This window comes from Bos javanicus, chromosome 7, assembly GCF_032452875.1.
Source record: "Bos javanicus breed banteng chromosome 7, ARS-OSU_banteng_1.0, whole genome shotgun sequence".
NCBI lineage: Eukaryota > Metazoa > Chordata > Mammalia > Artiodactyla > Bovidae > Bos > Bos javanicus.
Window position 1 is genome coordinate 49979847 of NC_083874.1, and position 17326 is coordinate 49997172.

A 17326-nucleotide genomic window follows, 5' to 3' on the forward strand; every position below is an offset into this window, starting at 1 on the left:
ATTACAATCAACATATTTTTGCCAATGAGAAATAAGCTGGTTTATTCCTGCAGTGTAAAAATCCATGCTTTGAGATTCGACAAACTTGTATTTTCTGCCTTCTGCTGGTTGTGGAAGCGTTTTCCCTGCAAAAAGTTGTCGATATGCTTAAAACAGGAGTTCGATGGCAAGAGGTCAGGTGAATATGGAGGATGAGGCAAAACTTCATACTCCAATTCATTCAACTTTTGAAGCATTGGTTGTGTGACGTGCAATCAGGCACTGTCACGGAGAAGAACTGGACCCTTTCTGTTGACTAATGCCATCTGTAAGCATTGCAGTTTTCGGTGCATCTCATAGAATTGCTGAGCATACTTCTCAGATGTAACGGTTTCACCAGGATTCAGAAAGCTGTAGTGGATCAGATGGCAGCAGACCACCAAACAGTAACCAGGTCCTTTTTGTGGTGCAAGTTTGGCTTTGGGAAGTGCTTTGGAGCTTCTTCTCAGTTCAACTACTGAGCTGACTGTTGTATAAAATCCACTTTTTGTCACAAGTCACAATCCGATTGAGAAATGGTGCATTGTTGCACAGAATAACAGAAGACGACACTTCAAAACGATGATTTCTTTTATTTTCAGTCAGTTCATGAGGCACCCACTTATCAAGCTTTTTCACCTCTCCAATTTGCTTCAAATGTGAAATGACCGTAGAATGGTCAACGCTGAGTTCTTCAGCAACTTCTCATGTCAGTTTTAAGAGGATCAGCACTGATGATTGCTCTCAGTTGGTCACTGTCAACTTTCAATGGTCATCCACTAAGCTCTTCATCTTCAAGGTTCTAGTCTCCTTTGCAAAACTTCTTGAACCACCACTGCACTGTACGTTCATTAGCAGTTCCTGGGTCAAACGCGTTAACGTTGAGTTGTCTCTGCTGCTTTACGATTCATTTTGAACTCGAATAAGAAAAACACTCGAATTTACTTTTTGTCTAATATCATTTCCATAGTCCAAATTAAATATAAACAGCATGAATAAGTCATTAGTAAAAAGTATAAAGAAATGTGCATTAAAATGATGTATAAAATAACCATATTAAGAAAGTATTCCAATATCAAATGGCAGATTTCAACAATGCAAAAACTCAATTACGTTTGTTCCAACCTAATATAATAGCCCTGTCCCTTCCTTCTTCATTATCCAGGTTGTTATTAGGTTGCACAGGGTGGTACTGGCTATGGTGAGGAAAGAAGGAAACTAACCAAATGATCTGTGTGTGAACAGACACGGGCCCAAGTTCACATGAACCTTTATAACCATTCACTTTTTTAAAAAATTTTGTGTTTATCTGACTGCCTGGTCTTAGTTGCAGCATGCAGGATATTAGATCTTCAATACGGCATGTGGGATCCAGTTCCCTGACCAGGGATCGAACCCTAACCCCTCCATTGGAAGTGTGGAGTCTTAGGCACTGGACCACCAGGGAAGTCCCTAAATAGTTACAGGTTACATAGTCCCTAAATGGTTATAGTCCCTAATGGTTAACCATTCACTTCTTAACCATATCTACTGTTATACCTAAAGGCAGATACCATTAGCATCCCCTAAAACAGCAAAATTCAATATTCCCAAGTCATAAAGCCTTTTACTTCACTTTTCAGACAATCAAACAAACCAAAGTGCAGGCCCTCATGGCTGTTAAACTTTAAATGATACAAGGATAAAAGGATATCCCATGTTCACAGATCGGCAGCTTAATATCACTAAGATGACAGTACTACCCAGAGCAATATTCAGATTCAGTGCAATCCCTATCAAAATCCTGATGGTGAGGAGTTTGCTCACAGTCCAGTGGTTAGGACTTGGCACTTTCACTGTTCAATCCTTGGTTGGGGATTTTAAGATCCTATTAGCATAATGTATGCTCCCCCCAACCTCCACCAAAAAAAAAAAAAAAAAATCCCAATACTGAAAAACAAGAACAAAGTTGGAGGACTCACATTTCCTGATTTCAAAACTTACTACAAAGCTACAGTAATTAAAACACTGTGGGAAAAAACAAAAAAACACTGTTGTATAGGTGTAAGGACAGATATACAGACCAATGGAACAGAACTGAGAGTCCAGAAATAATTACATATGCAATAAGTTGATTTTCAACAACATTATCTAGACAATTCAATGGGGAAGGGACAGTCTCTCCAACAAACTGTCCCGGAACAATTGGATATCCACATGCAAAAGAATGAAGTGGACTCTTCCCTTATATACAAAAATTAACTCAAAATGTATTAAGAGAGAAAATTCTTAGGAAAACGTAGGGAAAATCTTCGTAACCTCAGATTTGGCAATAGTTTCTTAAATATAATAACCAAAGCACAGATGATAAACGGAAAAACAAACAGAACTCTTTCAAAATTAAAAGTTTTAATTTTGTGCCTCAAATGACATTATAAGGAAAGTGAAACGACAACTCAAAAAATTAGAAAAATATTTGTAAGTCTTCTATCTTATAATGATGTAGTATCCAGAATATATAAATAACACCTATAACTCAACAACAAAAATTTAAATGGGCAAAAAACTTGAATAGACATTTCTCCAAAGAAGATATACACAAGCCAATAGGGACATGAAAGGATTCTCATCATTAATCACTAAGGAAATACAAATCAAAGCCACAATGAAACACTGTACCATTTTATATCCACCATTATGGCTAAAGTTTATTTAAAAAAGAGAGAGAGACAGCAACAAATGTTAATGAGGATGTGGAGAAACTAAAACCCTAGTACAATGCCGGTGGGAATGTGAAATGGTACAGCTGCTGTGGCACAGTTTGGCAATTCCTCAAAAAGATAAATATAGATCTACTATATATGTGATCCAGCAATTCCACCCCAAGTACATACTCCACCTAAAAGTTCCGAAAACATTGACTCAAACAGGTACCTCCATATGAATGTTGATAATATCACTACTGACAACAGCGAAATAAGTAGAAATAACTTAGGTATTCAACAGATTTTTTTTCAAATGTCATACAATGGAACATTATTCAGTCATAAAAAATGAAATTCTGATACATGCTTCAACATGAATAAACCTTAAAAATATTAGGCTAAATTAAATGAACTAGACACAAAAGAATAGATATTGTATGGTTCTACTTAAGTGAAATATCAAAAATAGGCAAATTGGAGTAGTGAAAAAATTTTGGTCAGTAAACTAGAGAGGAAGTCAAAAGAACTTAACCCAAACAGGCAAATTACCCCAGAAAGAAAGGCAGAGAGAAAAAATAATAACAATAAACTTAAAAAAAAAAAACCTTAGAGGGCTTCCCTGGTGATTCAGTGGCTAAGACTCCACACTCCCAATGCAGGGAGCCCAGGTTCAATCCCTTGTCAGGCAGCTCGATCCCCACATGCCACAGCTAACAGTTCACAAGCCACAACTAAAGAGCCTGTATGCTGCAAGTAAACGATCTCTCATGCTGCAACTAGAACCTGGGGCAGCCAAATAAATAAATTTGGGGGAAAAAAAAACCTTAGAAAACTTCAGAACCTGTCAATATCAGTCCAAGACCCTTATAAAAGGTTTGCATGTTGATCATTCAGCCCCAATACACCTCATTAGGCAGTTTACTCAATAAAGTCCTAACTGAATTAATTATAGGGGAAACACCTCGAGAGAGTATGGTATTTTACCTTTTCTCTTTCCTATTCCTGCCACACTCCATGTTCCACCTCAATAAACTGGCCCTGTGACAAGTCTACAGTGGGGCCCAAGGCTCTGCCTAAACCCACTATCAGAAGTTATTACCCTGTGCCCATCCCACATCTTCTCAGGGGCAGACAGAAACTTTCCCTAAGGACATCTGGAGCCATGAAGGAAAACAGCCCTGCTGGACTGACACTGTGCTAAAAAAGCACAGCCAAATGGGAAAGCAAAGGCTTAGGAGCTAAAAATAGCTGCTAAACTCACCCAGCAGCAAAAGCGTTTGCTTTCTGCCAGTTTCTCCCCTCTTTTTTTGTAGACAAAATGGAATGGCTGAATGCCACATGAGCTTTCCCCAGCAACCTGGCTCCCTAGGGCACCAATCACACTGAAAGACACGGAGTGAGTTCACAGCACGGCACTGGTTCTGGACAGGTGCCTGGCCATGCCTAGGTGTGCAGGGGAGTGGGGTGCAAGGCTCAGTGAGGATGAACAATGGGCAGAGGCAATCAAGAATGAGAAGTCTAGAAAGGTCCAGGGAAGATGGGTCTCAAGGGGACATGGTCCTGAAGCTTCCTATAATGTCCCATACCTTTTTTATTTCTACATCCTTGGCTGTGGAGAAAAGAGGAATAAAAAATGGAAGCAGTGGGCTCACAGCACTAGCAGGACAACATACATTAAGACAGAAAAGGTTTATCCCAAAAGACTTCCCTTCCCCTACATAAGACTATCCATGTGTATATGCATATACACACAGAGAATTACAAGCTCCCTTCTTACAGCCAGGGTTACACACTTGGAACTGACGCCAGGGAAAAAATGAGGAGGAAGAGATAAATGAGGATGAAACCAAGAGCAAAAAAGACAAATGAGCAGGAAGAGGCCCAGAAGGGACTGAGAAAGAAGAGGTTGCGGCAGCTGATGTACAAACACCAGCTTCCCCACCTCCTGGAGTGGGACTGGGGGGCGGGGGGGTACAAGAGAAATGGCAGCTCCCACAGGGCTCACTACCACCTCCACACACACTAACATCTCAGAAGCATTTTCTGCCAATACCAAGGATAAGAGATCGATTTCCAAATGGATCCCTCATCTCTCCCACAATAATTCCATGTGGACTGCACAACTGACCTATTCATTGCCTCCATATATTTTTCCATGAATCGGAGGGAGAGAGAACACGGTGGTGCCGGGGGTGGGGGGTGGTATGCCTGGGAAGGCCTAGGAGCAGTGAGGCTGGGAGAAAGGGGTAAGACAGTTTCCCAGGCTTTGCAAGGGCACCCAGAAACAACTGCAAACTCCACAGCATGCAGACATGGGTAATGGTATCTTCTGTCCTCTTTAAGGCCTGGCCTCCAACTGCGTCCACCTGGCCTTTGTCCGTATTTAAGAAGTGGCAACTAGAGAGCAAGTAGGCAAGTTTTCCCTTGGCTTTACACGGAGGCTGGGAGAAAGGAAAGGAGAAGTAGCCCACAGTTTGATTCCACCATCACAAGCAGGAACCTAGGCAGTGGCAGCAGCAAAAGAAAACCTCAGGCCATGATATAACTAAAGCCAAAGTCACAGAATCCCATTGAGGCACAGTGTGGCATAACGGGCCTGAGGTTAGTACCCTTCCCAAATCACTTGCCACCCACTAACCCTGGGTTCACCTCATCACCTGCTCCTGTACACCCTGCATAACAAACCTTCCCATCATCCCTGGCTCTCAAAAGAAGACAGCACTACATCTTTATATTTAAGGCCTTCTTCTGACTTACAATACCATCAATTCAGTCCAAGAAAGAGGGAAGTATTTCAGTGTTCCACCAGTAACTCTTTCCTTAAGTATCCTTGGGCTTTGGGACAAAAGAGATAATAGGGTACTTAAGATGCCCATTTTTCTATCAAAACTGACCATTTGTAGTCTGTACTTCTACTTAAATAGAGGGTGGATGCTCTCAGCAATCTGTATTGCCAACTTACTGCTGCCCGGAGTAGCTGCTGAGGGCATAGGTGGGAGGAGGCCCTTGGACTCAATAGCCCACGACTCCCTGGTGCTTCACGTTCTCTTCTCAATTCATACAGGACTGGGGAGGGGACTGGGCCCTACATAAACATGACATCTTCCCATAACTTTTACCTTCTCTCAAGGAAGGAAAACAAAAGAATGCCATGATGGATGGCAGGAAGCCAAGAGAAGAAGGAGTGAAACTGTTGGACCTCTGAAAACTTCTGACGTGGCTGGTAGGCCCCATGGACGCTGGCTGCTCTCCAGTTGCAGGGCCAAAGCACAGGGAGAAATTGTAAACATCACAAGTGTTCTTGGCAGGGAGCACTACCTCAGCAGCCTGCCTGGTAACGCTAGGAACTCCGTATTATAAAATGCCCAGGTTTTTAATCTATAGCGTATTGTCCACGTATTTGTTTCCCCAAATCGTCTGGAAAAAGTGAAAGGGCAAGAATTTATACTTCCATCTTACTAGAAGAAAATTAAAGCAAAGGGATTTAAAACATTAGGTTGAAAGTATAAGTACATGAATTTAGAGTCAGACACATGTAAAGCCAAGTCTTGGCTCTGCCAATTTCTAACTATGTGATCCTTGACACACTTCACTAGGCCTCAGTTTCTTTGCCTATAAAATGGGCATAGTAAAAGCTCCTACTTCAAACGATATTAGGGAGGAATAAACTAATGTACAGCACCTGGCACCTAGTTATCACACCATCATTAGACTGGGGATGAGAACTTGCCCCTGGACCCACAGGCAGCCAGAGCCAGGTCAGGCACCCTAGAAACACTCTCCAGAGCTCCTGCCTCCTGCTGGATCGACATACCCTCTAACTGACCCTACATCTCAAAATTTAGGACCAAGGCCTTTTGTTGGGTATCTACTCTCAGGAGGTAAAGGAAACAGATGTTCAAAGGAGGAGCCCTACAGCTAAAAATGGTGAGACTCAAGCCAATTTTCTGCTGAGCGCTGAGGCAGACCTAGCCCACTGAGTGCTTTTCCCAGCATATTACTGCCCAGAGAGCCAGGCCACCATCATGTAGAACTTGCATTTGCAGGAACAGCTATAAAACAGTCTTCTGCTTTACAAACTGAAAGAGGAGGAACTCTTCCCACAAACACATTCATTACTATTTGTGTGCTACACAAACTCATACATGCACAAACACACACAATCACCTCTCCACAAACAGAAGCTCACCACCTAATTTAGGAAAACAAATATGAAGCTGAAAAAACAATGCAGAGAGAACACTGAAAGGAGAGCCCTGACAAGGGAGAACAACGTGCAAAGGCTTAGGAAAAGAAATGGATTTTCCAAGGATAATTTGAAGGACAAGAGAAGTAAGTTTGAAGAGGTCAGGCAAACAGGCTTTTCCCCTAAGACATAAATAAAGCAGAAAGTCAGGAGGTAGACAGCAATTAAATGAAAAGAGCTTTTGCACTGCAAAAGAAATGTGGCTTCTAACCCCAGTCTAAACCGTAACTGGTAGCAAGCTGGACTTGGAACATCCTTAAGCCACTGACCATTTGTGTAATGGCAACAGTGTGTGCCCCAAATACTGAAGTCATGCCTAAGGCCAAGCAAATGGGGACTGCTCTCAATAAAATCCAAGGCACCCTAAAAGGAAAGCGACTAGATGAAGCTACTGGAGGGTAAAAAGTTCACAATGGACCTAAGCCTCTGCCTGACCAGAGAAGAGTTACAAGGCCAAAATCCACTTGTAAAGCCTGCAATGGAGAGATCTAGTGAAGCCTTTCCAGCAGCAACACAGAAATAGGTGTTGGCCCTGCCAGAGAGCACATGGAGCCAAGAAGGCCCAGGCCCAGCTCCACAGGCCCAGCTGGGACTACAGCTCTGGAAAGAAGACAACATGAGATGGGATGAAATAGGAAGGGGCATTCCTAACCCCTTCTCAATACTCTGTACTCCAAAACGACGGGGACATGACCAAGCCCATCCCTACCCTATCTGAAGAGAACAGATCTTCAAGAAGGTAGCTAAGTTGCTGCTGCTGCTGCCTGCTGCCAAGTCGCTTCAGTCGTGTCCGACTCTGTGCGACCCCATGGACTGCAGCCTACCAGGCTTCTCCGTCCCTGGGATTCTCCAGGCAAGAACACTGGAGTGGGTACTACATATAAAATAGATAACCAACAAGTACCTACCATACAGTACAGGGACACATACTCAGTATCTTGTGTGTGCTAAGTCACTTCAGTCATGTCTGACTCTGTGCAATCCTATGGACTATAGCCCGCCAGGCTCCTCTGTTCATGGGGATTCTCCAGGCAAGAATACTGGAGTGGGTTGCCAGGCCCTTCTCCAGGGGATCTTCCCAATACAGGGATCAAACCTGGGTATCCTACACTCCTGCAGGCAGATTCTTTACCATCTGAGCCACTAGGGAAGGCCTCAATATCTTGAAACAATCTGTAATGAAAAGGAATCTGAAAATGGATAGATAGATACATATAACTGAATCACTTTGCTGTATATGTGAAATTAAAGCAACATTGTAAATCAACAGTATTTCAACTGAAAAAGATTTTCTAAGGTAGCTAAGCATATTAGCAAAACACTGCAATCCCATAGACAAAAGATAGTGGCTCCATCAAAAGAAATCAAGTGACAAGTAGAGTGACTGAATAAAATGGAGCCCAGCCCGGCCCTCTCCAGACCTATCCTATTCAGCCCCAGCCTTCAAAGAATCTAATACTAGAAGAAAGCTTAAGGAGAAGGAAATGGCAACCCACTCCAGTAATCTTGCCTGGAAAACACCATGGACAGAGGAGCCTGGCAGGTTACAGTCCGTGGGATCACAAGAGTCAGACACGACTTAGCGACTAAACCATCCACCACTACAAAGTGAATATATGCCTAAAGATAATGTGTGAAAAGGATATTTGCCATATACTAGCTAGTTTTTTGGTGGGAGGGTGGGAGTCAAGGAAGACTTGGGATTATTTTTTCATCAACTTCCATTTTATACTTATTTATAATGTCCATTATTTTTACTAATACTGTAAAACTATGAAAATGAATAAAATACTAAAAGTTTCATATAAAAAAAAAAAAGAAAGCTTAAGACTCAGTCTTCATTTGACCTGCTAACAATCGATATCTACACACAGAATAACCAGAGTTCAATGCCTTTAGGCATGGGCTTGTCGTTACATCCAGGAAGGCTCTGGCAACTTCATGCCTGTTTAAGACAAAGAGGTAGATAGGACTAGAGCAAGAAAAGAATTTTGGTGGCATCATCCAGAAGTGACGATCAAAGCAATAAGAAGAGTCCTTCTATTAGGGAGAAAACTTACAGAGAAAGGAATAATGGGCCAAGAAGAGTTTTCCAGTCATGACTGGAGGTTAGGAAAAGAAAGAAGAACAATCCAGGGGACAAGATGAAAAACATTAAGAATAGTGCAGAATTATACAGATCAAAAGAGGAGAGAATCCTGAGAAAATCAAGTTGTGGGCAACAAAGTCAAGAGGTCAGTCAGAATAAGGATGAGAAAAGCCACTGGATTTGGCAATGAGACAGCCAGAGGGCCCTTCTAAAAAAGAACTAGACGTACAAGGGTAGTACATTTGGAAACAGTGAGTAGGTCCAGTGATGTTTGGAGATTTGGGGCCACTTCTCTAAATCCAGTTTTTTCAACATTTTTCCTAGAGTCACAATGATAACAGAGAAAATACTAGCCCCAGTGGTCCTATAGAGAGATTCTCTGATGCTATACAACAGGTTCCCATGATGGTGTAGAGCTTCCCCAAAACACACACATCCTCAGGATAGTGATGAGCACAGTCACATCAGTGGAGAAAGGAGGAAGGGAGACAAATTCTTCAAGAACAAACTCCCATCAGACACAACTCCACCTTCTCTGAGCTCTCAGATCACTCAGAAGCCTTAGTCCTTACACTCTGTAGAGCTGTAATAATCCTAATTACAGCACTTGGATTGAAGGATAAAGAGAAATACCCCAGTGACACCCAATCCTCCAGTATTCAAATGCAGTATTTGGGCAGCCCAGAGGAAAATAAATTCTAATTATAGCCAGTATTTATAAAGTACTTTCTATGTTCCAAGCAAAGTTCTAAGCTCATTTATTCTTCACCACAACCCTATGATGGGGCTCTAATATGATTTTGCCCATGATGGGACTAAAATTCAGAGAGGTTAAGCAATTTGCCCAAGTGTACACAGCCAGAGAGTAGTAGAGTCATGATGCAAAGCCAGTTTGGCCCCAGAACCCATGCTCTTTTCAGACCATGCTGCTTTTCCAGTGGTAGATGAAATCAGCCTTTCATTTGTTTTGCAACAGTGTGAATACAAAAGCACACATTTTGTGTCAGGAGAGAAATTTTTTTTTTAATGAGCCTACTGTGGAGAGACCACTTCTACCAAGTCTGTATTTCTGCACATCACACACACACACACACACACACACATTTTAATTAATGAATGCCCTTGGCATAGTACAGCCCACAGGAGAGGCACAGACACTCAAGAAGAAGAAAGTCTTTGACTCAGACTGCAACCAGTTCACTGTCACCCTGTATGACTTGACCTCATGACCTCCCATAACTTGGGCTCCCCAGCTGTCCAAGAAGCAAAAACACCCTTGCTCTCCCTTACAGTCCAGCACTAAGCACTCCCCTCATACACACTCAACTGTCTGGAAAGAACTCAGCAGAGGTAAGGAGAGACCTCTACTGCGTAAAAGTTGGCCCACATGATATTCAAACTCACTTACCACTAGTCTTTGATCCTACTTCCACACATGGCATACATAGGACAGAATTACTTCTATACAGCAGATGAAGAAAAGAGAGACCAAAAAGGTGAGTGGGGCTTGCCTAAGCACACCAGCAAGCAACAAGGCAAAGTAGAGATACCCCGGCCAGGGTGAGTGTACTTTCTACTAGGCCCTAACCTGCAAGTTTCTATCTAGCAGGCTGTGGGCAAGGAGATCTACTCCTTATACTTGCTCCCTGACCCGCTGTGAGATCCTAGGAATGATCAACCTGTTTCTGATGACAGCAGCCAAGGTTACCAGAAGCTCTACTCAACTCCATCTTCACTCTGATGTAATGAAAAGAATGTGGGCTCTGGATTTCCACTCAGGTCTCCCCAATTAGTTGTGGGACTTTGGACTAGCTGCTTAACCTCTCTCTCCAAGTTTCAATTCCTGCTTCTAAAAAGGAACTTAACAGTAACTATTCTGTATGATGGCTATTAGCATTAAATGAGATGATGTGATGATAGGAAGCATACAGCACAATGCTTGACACAAACGAAGAGCCTGAGAAGCTTGCAGCTCTCACTAACCACTACTGTTAGAGAAAAGGGCAGGATAAACAAAAACTGTGAGACTGCACCCCCATACAGAAATGTATTCTGACAACAAGTCTCTCCTTAGAACCAACTTCCCTGAGCTGCAAATCTTCCTACACACCTGGACTACACTCTAGCAGCTACAGAGGCATTTCCATTGAAAACTTCAAGCAATATTGGCTGGCTCTGCATCAGTGCCCACTGAAGAGTTGACTAAGAACAGCCACTTCAGAGCCCAGCTTCCTGGTGACTCGGCCTGTCTTCCTGCTGCTGCTCTCCTACCTCTAAGGGAAAAGAGGGACGGCAGGAGCAACATGGGCAAATTCAGTAGACAGACTGCTTAGACCACGCTAGCCAGGGTCAGCTGCTAGCCAGGGAGTAAGGGCCACCTCCTTCCCTCTCCTTTTAAACTAGTATCTGCTAACAGTAAGCCTGATGGGCTTTCTTTATAGCCTGCTCCTCAAGAATACCAAAGACTTCATACTCTCATCTACACACCACAGGCTGGGGCTAGGGAGGTATCAGAGTTCATCTTTCCTTTGCCTGCTGTTTCCAAATTCCAGCAAAGGTTAGGGCCTCACTGTGGGACTATGACAGGAAGGAGGGTATGACTTCTAGTCCATAGTTACAAATGGACTATCTGCAAATCAGTAAGAACAGTAACCTTTATTCTGTGTCAGCCACTCTGACACTTTAGATTATAAGCATTCAGTATTCACACTCTAGAAACAAGTCCCTTTTACCTCAGGTCCCCTGAGCACACTGGGAACCTTACTGTATAACAGAATATACAAAAGACACCATCACTGTCCTCAGGTGCTTTCTGTCTTGCTCACAATCAATGACTTGTATGGTTTTCCACATCTGAGTCTCAGACAGTACAATTAAGAAGAAAGCCCTCTTAAGGAATATGCCATGAAAAAATAGATACTGTTACGGGCAACTGGAGACACAAATTACAACTCTGAAATGATGAGAAAGGCAACAATTAGGGTGATGCTTAAACTAATTAAGGAACCCCAAGAAAACAGCATTTACTTACAGAAATACTTAGCGGCAGCACTAAGGACGGGTCACCAAGCACTGAACTTGCTACTACCATGTTGGCCCTGACTATAGCTTCCAGGTAAGTCAGCAACTGAAACATCATATTTTATTTTTAACATGCCTGAGAGTCCAAGACTATTCATAATCCCAGATTCTTAAAAACTTGAAAGGAGGATGAGTTTTAAAATGTATACATTTACATATGTGGGGAGAAACACAAAAATCAGATGCTTCTCAACACAGCTCAGGGAGCCATAACTCACAGCTTTCACAATCCCACCAAACACCCAGAGAAAATCTGGGTGCCTTCTCTGAGAGATGGTGGGAGGCTGGGTAGGTAGCCAAGAAGCAAAGAAACCTAAACTCAGCACTTGGCAAGACAATTAAGGAGCAGAGGATTTAAAACGCATTGTTTCTGACTCTATATATGTCTACATTTATTACCAATTTGGGATCAGAAACCACATTTAGTTCTGCCGTGACCACGCACTAAAAATATTAAGCAGAGTATTGCCTAGGAAACAGCAGTTCTCCCTGCTGCGGCAGTCCCATTTCAGAGCTGACTCTGCCATGGTCCCAGGGCTCCCCATCCTGGGCTTCACCGAGATCCCTTGTCACAAGCAGAACTGCCACTGCCCTGACAAGGTCTCACTTGCTTTTTAGAAGGCAGGAATAGGAGCCAGGGCTAGAGACTACACAACCTCCTCATCCTCTCCAAAGCTGTGTTACATGGTCAGTGAAATTTCATTTCATGAGCCTATAACAATTACCACCCATCTGACTGGGAGCTGCACAAGGGTAGGGACCATTGTCCACCTAAACCACTGCTGGATCCTGATTGACTAGCACTGTGCCAGACACTCAAAAAATATCTGTTAGTTGAACAGCATCAATAATCTAAAAAGGAGTCATGTGGCATACACAATGGAAAATAATGTCAGTGAAAATATGCACTATAGTGAAACATGAAAACAAAATGCATAAAATACTGCTGAGTGTTGCTTTTGAACTGTGGAGCTGGAGAAGACTCATGAGAGTCCCTTGGACTAGCAAGGAGATCAAACCAGTCAATCCTAAAGGAAATCAACCCTGAATATTCATTGGAAGGACTGATGCTGAAGCCTCAATAGTTTGGCCACATGATGTGAAGAATAGACTCATCAGAAAAGACCCTGATGCTGGGAAAGACTGAAGGCAGAAGGAGAAGGGGACAACAGAGGATAAGATGGTTGGATGGCACCACCAACTCAATGAATATGAGTTTGAGAGAATGTGTCCTTCACCATCTCACCTCTGGGAGATGGTGAAGGACAGGGAAGCCTGGCGTGCTGCTGTCCATGGGGTCGCAAACAGTCAGACATGACTGAGCAACTGAACAACTGTTGAGTGAAGCAGAACATAATGGCACATGTGTATGAAGTACCAGAACTCTGAAAAAAGTACCTGTAGCCATCTCGGTGGTCAGATATGAAGTCAGAATTATGGGAAGCTATTTTCAATGAAATCTTTCTTCCTAAAATGTTCGACATACTTAGAAAATATGCTATTTTCAACACAGAAACTGTTCCTTTATCTACTAATTTGCTCTGTTGACTGGGATCACAGAGGTCTTGTTCTTGTTCAGCAAGACCATCCACCAATTAAGGAAAGAAAGAGCACAAAGAAATAACTACAGTCTTAAAAATCCAACTCTCAAGTTCACCTTTTTTTTTTTTAAAAAAAAAAAACGAGACAACTTCCAGTCTTCCTCACCAGTATAATTGGCTCCCCAGACAGGGGGCCAAGATGAAGGTGCAGAGGCCCCCACCAAAAAAAAAAGGATGCCAGAGCTCCAAATTGGTACCCCCATGTCACAAAGCCCATGGCCTATTACCCAGCAACATGCCTATTCAGAAGGGTGGCAGATGACAATTCTTCTAAAATTTCCAAAAATAGAAGAAAAGGGAACACTTCTTAATCCGTTCTGTAAGACCAGAATTACACTGACACCAAAGCAAAACAAGGACACTATAAGAACCAATATCCTTATGAACATACATGAAAAATCTTCAACAAAATACTAGCAAGGCAAATTCACCTGCATTTCAAAATGATTATACAACATGATCCAGTGGGATTTATCCTAGGAATAAAGGGTGGTTTATCACATGAAAATTAATCCATTTAGTAAATTACAGTGGTAGAGTGAAGGGAAAAAAATCACATAATCATCTCAATTGATAAAAAGAAGGCATCTGACAAAATCCAACATCCTTTCATGATAAAAACAATAAATCAGGGATAGGAGAGAACTTCCTTAACATAACTAAGGTCATATATGAAGAATCAACAGCTAACATCATACTCAGTGACAAAAGACTTAAAGTTTTTCCTCTAAGATAGGAATAACACAAGGATGTCTGCTTTTGTCACTGAGGTTCAACATAACACTGGAAGTTCTAGCCAAAGCAATTAGGCAAGAAAAAGAAACAAAAGGTATCCATATTAGAAAGAAAGAAGCAAGACTATCTGTTTACAGGTGACTTTATCTTATACAAAGAAAATCTTGAAGAAGCTACAAACAAAAACTATTAGAGCTAATAAATTCCACAGGTACAAAATCAAAACTTAAATCAGTTGTATTTCTATACACTAGCCACTAACAATCCAAAAAGGAAATTAAGAAAATTCCATTTAAAATAACATCAAAAAGAATAAAATACTTAGGAATAAATTTAATCAAAGGAGAAAGATTTAACCAAGGCAAAAGACTTATACACTGAAAACTACAACAGAAATAAAAAGACCTAAAAGAAATTAAAGAAAACCTAAATAAATATAAAGATGTTCTGCGTTCATGAGCTGAAAGACTTAATTTTATTAAGATGACAATACTACTCAAAGGATTATACAGATTCAACATATTCTGTCAAGATACAGATTTAACATAGTCTATGAAAATCCCACAAGCATTTTTTGCAGAAACGAAAAAAATAATTCTAAAATTCACATGGAATTTCAAGATACCCTACCCAGGGACTTCCCTGTCAGTCCAGTGGTTAAGACATCATGCTTCAAATGCAGGGGGACATGGGTTTAATTCCTAGATGGGGACTAAGATTTCACATACCATGCAGCCCAACCAAAAATAAAAATAAATCAAGGTATTCTACTCAAAATAATCTGGAAGAAAAATAAAGCTGGAGGATTCAAACATTCTGATTTTAAAACCTACCACAAAGTTACAATAATCAAAACTGCATGAAAATCATATAAACATATAATCTTATATTGATATAAGGATAAACATACACTCTTACATCATTACATCAATTGATTTTTAACAAGGGTGCCATTGACTAAAAATGGATCAAAGTCGTAAATGTAACAGCTAAAATTATAACATTCTTGGAAGAAAATGTATGGGCCAAAGTGCTTGACCTTGGATCAAGCAACAGTTGCTTAAATAGGACATAAACCACAGGTGATAAAAATAAATAAATTGAACTTCATCAAAATTTTTAAACTTTTATAAACAAACTTCTACTGTAGAGTACAGGAAATGATATTCAATATTCCAAAATATACCATAACAGGAAAGAATATAAAATAGTATATGTACAAGTGTATCACTTTGCTGTACAGTAGAAATTAACACATTATCAACTATACCTCAATTAAAAAAATAATTTTTAAAAAATTTTAAAAACTTTTGTGCCTCTCATTAGCAAGAGAATGCAAAGATAACCCACAGAATGAGAGAAAATATTGGCAAATCACATATTTAATAAGGGTTTAACATCTAGAATACATAAACAACTCCTACAACTCAACAAGACATGCAACCCAATTTAAAAAAGGGCAAAGAACTTGAATAGAAATTTCTCCAAAGACAACATACGAATGGCCAATAAGCACAGGAAATGATGCTCAGTATCAGAGGTCATTGTGGAAATGCAAATCAAAGTTACAGTGAGATATCACTTGATACCTATTAGGACAATTATTTTTTTTAGTGAAAACAATAAGTATTGGCAAAGATGTGGAAAATGTAAATGATGTAGTCACTATGGAAAAGTCTGACAATTCTTCAAAAGCTAAACATAAAATCATCATGCCCCCCTAGGTATATATCCAAGTAACTGAAGAGAGTAACGCAAACAGACACTAGCATGTGAATGTTCACAACAGCCAAAACATGGAAATAACCTAAGTATCAATAGATGAATACATTTTTTAAAATAGATTTTTAATGTGGTATACACATAGAATGAAATATTATTCAGTCATAAAAATGACTGAAGTTCTGATACATGCTGCAACATAGATGAATCTTGAAAACACGGTTAAAATGGCAAACTGCATTGTAAATATGAACTCCCTGAGGGGGAAGACTCCTTCCTTATCCACTGTTCCATCTTAGCTAGTGCAGGGTCTAGGACACAGTAGACTCTCAATGAAAGTATGGCTGATAAATAAATAAAGAATGAGTGGGTGGAGACATGACCAGGTGAGCAGATAAACACCATAATCCATAACAGTGACACTCCAGAAGGTGTGCAGAGCAGATTTTTCAGGCAAGGAGACCCTCTGAAGGCTCACTGACCACTCCATTAAGACCTCTGTCTATAGGCACCTCAGCTTACCTGCAGCTCTACAAGCTGAACCTTAGCCAGAGACTCTCATCTCCCGACTTGACCTCATTACCCAGTCAATAATGTCCACAGTTTCAGCACCTGCTTTCACACGAGTTGCAGCCCTCATACCAAAGCATACCCCAAAGCTCAGATCCTGTACTGGGATTAAGGGGGAATACGGCATTAGTTTCAAATGTAAAGTGTTCCTCCCAACCTTATAGCTTACTTCCAACAATCAAAAAGGCCTCATCCTAACCCTGATTGGCATAGCAAGAGCCCACCCCATTAAAAATTCACTGTATCAGCAGTACAGAGGAGGAGAGCAATCAGCAAGGGAAACAGCTGAATTATTTCAACAGCTGTTAATTATGTGTTCTCTCTTCCTCTCCTCCAAGTCCATGTTCATCTGTGGCCCACGCCTCGACAGTGACTTGGGTTTGTCAAGTATCTATGTCAACTGCAATAACCAAACTTGAGTTCAAGAAGCAATATTAAAAAGCACTAATTAACTGATATTTAAATAACTATGCTTAATGTCAACAAAATCACACTTTAATTTTAAACATCACCACGTCTATTAGTTGCTTAATTATATTCCTTAAGATCCCTGGACACTAGCACAGAGCACACCTTGGGG

The 17326-nt window shown here is 41.1% G+C and overlaps 1 protein-coding gene across 5 annotated transcripts in view; it reads right to left on the minus strand.

Annotated features, from left to right (window-relative positions):
• SIL1 (SIL1 nucleotide exchange factor) overlaps positions 1-17326 on the minus strand; it is a 249957-nt gene that overhangs the window by 186598 nt on the left and 46033 nt on the right. The window lies entirely within an intron of this gene.